Consider the following 896-nt stretch of genomic DNA (forward strand, 5'->3'; position numbering starts at 1 on the left):
ATCATATTTCTCCTGTTTTAGCTTCTTTGCATTGGCTTCCAGTAAAATCCAGAATAGAATTTAAAATCATTCTTCTCACCTACAAAGCTCTTAATGGTCAGGCACCATCTTATCTTAAAGAGCTCATAGTACCTTACTACCCCACCAGAGCACTGCGCTCCCAGAATGCAGGGTTACTTGTGGTTCCTAGAGTCTCCAAAAGTAGACTAGGAGCCAGAGCGTTCAGCTATCAAGCTCCTCTCCTGTGGAACCAGGTTCCAGTTTGGGTTCAGGAGGCAGACACCATCTCCACATTTAAGAGTAGGCTTAAGACTTTCCTCTTTGATAAAGCTTATAGTTAGGGCTGGCTCAGGTGAGTCCTGAACCATCCCTTAGTTATGCTGCTATAGGCCTAGACTGCCGGGGGTTTTCCCATGATGCACTGAGCTCCTCTCTCCTCTACTTTCTCTCCCTGAAACTTCTGAACTTCTGAAACTTAATTTGCAGGCCATTTAATCTGCTGTTCCTGACCTCTCAGTTTTATTACCAAGTAGTGTTCAGTGTTCCAACATGTCTTTGGAACATACAATAAACATATTAAAAGAGAAATAAATAGAAAGGCAAAGTACTGTGGCAGTTAATAACAGAAGGTAAAGCGAGCTCTTTTTAAAACCCTCTGACATAAAGAAGAAGAAGAGGGGGATGCGTTTCTTTCTTTAAATAACAGACTTAAATCAGTCGATAACTGAAGCCTGACACGTGACTCACTGATCACTTTCTGATTGGTCGACGTCGGATTTAATACGCCTTCAGATTCGTCTATCGGTTCGAGTGTCCTCCGAGTTTAGATTTCCCTTCTGAACGTGTGGACGACGACAAAATGAATTCAAACGATGCGGGGGGGGGGGGGGGGGGGG

The sequence above is a fragment of the Micropterus dolomieu genome, linkage group LG01 (genome assembly GCF_021292245.1).
Source record: "Micropterus dolomieu isolate WLL.071019.BEF.003 ecotype Adirondacks linkage group LG01, ASM2129224v1, whole genome shotgun sequence".
Lineage (NCBI taxonomy): Eukaryota > Metazoa > Chordata > Actinopteri > Centrarchiformes > Centrarchidae > Micropterus > Micropterus dolomieu.